This window comes from Bison bison, unplaced genomic scaffold (genome assembly GCF_000754665.1).
Source record: "Bison bison bison isolate TAMUID 2011002044 unplaced genomic scaffold, Bison_UMD1.0 scf7180017864508, whole genome shotgun sequence".
Lineage (NCBI taxonomy): Eukaryota > Metazoa > Chordata > Mammalia > Artiodactyla > Bovidae > Bison > Bison bison.
Window position 1 is genome coordinate 318437 of NW_011495064.1, and position 2451 is coordinate 320887.

The window sequence follows — 2451 nt, forward strand, 5'->3', positions numbered from 1 at the left end:
GTGTTCTTAGAAGAGGAGACTAAGACATAAGGACAGAAACACAGGGGTGTGCATGAACAGAGGGAGGACCATGTCCGAGGACACAGTGAGGAAGATGTCATCAGAAGATAAGGAAAAGGTCTAAGGAGAAACCAAACTGCCCACACCTTGATCATGAGAGTCTAGCCTTTAGAACTGTGAGAGAATGAATTTCTATTATTTACGCACTGCTCCCCCAGCTCTGCCATCTCTGGCAGCCTGCTGTGACTGAATGTTTATGCCCTCAAAATACATACACTGAAACCTAATCCCCACTGTGAAAGTACTGGAGATGGTGCCATTGGGAGGTGACAGGTCATGAGGGTGGAGTCTGCCTGAATGGGACTAGTGCCTTTATAAAAGGGACCCACACTGCTCCCTCACCCCTTCCACCACATGAGGACACAGGAATTGGGTCCTCACCAGACACCAAATCTGCCAACACCCTCACCTTGGACTTGCCTGAGCTCTGGTCTCTGTGAGATCAGCCTGGACAGACACAGCCCCAGCAAACTAACACAGGACCTGACAGCGAGAATTCCCAAACAGCTTCTCTCTGCTGTACAACCTGCCTCCTCCAGGTGAGGACGTGCCTTCTGTTCTCACAGCCTCGCTTCCTGTGCTTCTACTCTTCCTCCAGCAAAGGGAACTGGGTCTTATTTTCAGCCTCTACATACATACCCAGCCTGCACGCCCCCAGGGCACTTCCCGCCCAGCCCGGGGCACAGGGAGCTTTCCAACATCCACTTCCATTCAGCACTTACTATCCAGTACAGTGAAGTCGCTCAGTCATGTATGACTCTTTGCGACCCCATAGTCTGTAGCCTACCAGGCTCCTCCCTCCATGGGATTCTCCAGGCAAGAGTACTGGAGTGGGTTGCCATTCCTTTCTCCAGGGGATCTTCCCGACCCAGGGATCCAACCCAGGTCTCTCGCATTCCAGGCAGACGCTTTAACCTCTGAGCCACCAGGGAAGCAGAAACCTCTAAACCCTGACTCAGCTGACCTTTTCCCAGGCATCTGTCTTAACAAGCTCCACATTGAGACAGGTTCCTCAGAGGCAGAAATGAGAGCTGGGCATCCTAGTCTCCCTTATTCTGCCCAGTATGGGTCCTTCCCCTCTCCTGGCTCTCCGTCCTCCTTATAAACTAAGAGGTTTTGTGCAGGGACATCTGTAAGGGCATTGATCCCAGTGCACACAGCAGGGCATTAATAAGTGCAGCTGGAAGGCTTGTTGGCTTTAACAAGGTGAACAACAGCAAGGTAAGCAACCATGGGGTAGATGTGGATGCTGTTGTAGCAAAAGCAAGCTCATGCAGCTTTCAAAAAGGCCAGTCTAGACTCCATCAGAGGCTTCAGTCAGCGTGTATTAGGACACATTATTCACAGAAAAGCATAAGAGTTGTTTTACTTCAGTCATTCTGTGGCCAGGCAAAAGCAATTTGTATTCCAGAAACACAAAAATGAGAGTCAAGATTTCCACCAGATTCTAGATCTCTAGTTCCACATTCAGGCTAACCCTACATCATGGGTCTAAGTATTAAATCAAATAAGCATCCATGAAGCAACGCTAAATGATTAAATTCATACTTAGATGTGGAATAAGTTAGTCTTAATTCTAGGCCTTATTAAGAATTTCCAAACCTACAGAATAATAAGCATAAACCAACAGGGCCTTTCCACAGAAGCCCTGTGTCAGTACCGAAAATTTTGCTTCTAATGTGCCTTAAACACATGATGGAGGAAAAGGACTGACACTAAGTACTAGATTACTGGGTCCAACTCTACGATTTAAAAACCATTCACCATCTTTCTTACTTCAAGGCTCTGGATCCATCACAGTGTCTGGTTATTAACTGCAGGTCACGGGGAAATCTCCCATCTATTCCTCACTCCCTAAAGCACAGACCCCACTGTCCTTCAGACATTGGAAGCACCTTCTGTATTTTCCTGCCCTCATGACAGGAAATACCTTCTGTATTTTCATGACCTCATCATAATGCAAAATTTCTCTACTATGGATCTTCTGTGGAAGGGAGGGAGAGGAGAGAGGGACACCAGGGCAGAGCGAGCTGAGTTTCCTGGAGCACAAAGGCTTTCCTGAGCTCTCTTCCCTGATCTCTACAGGGTTCCTGGAAAGCAGAGATGATAGAAAACAGGAGCAAACTCACTGTTCGAACAAGTGCCTGCTGACTTCTGCATCCACTGCGCTGAGTGGATCATCCAGGAGGTAGATGTCTGCATCCTGATACACGGCTCTAGAAAACAGAGAGAGACATCAGGAGAGGACACGTCACCACTCCCTGGGTCTCATCTCTGAATCATGATGGCTTTCAACAACTCCAGGTTAATTCAAGAGCCCAGGGAAAGGACCAAGACCGTGCTTCACACAGGCCCACCTTGTGAGCGGGTTCTGCGTGCTCACATCCACTA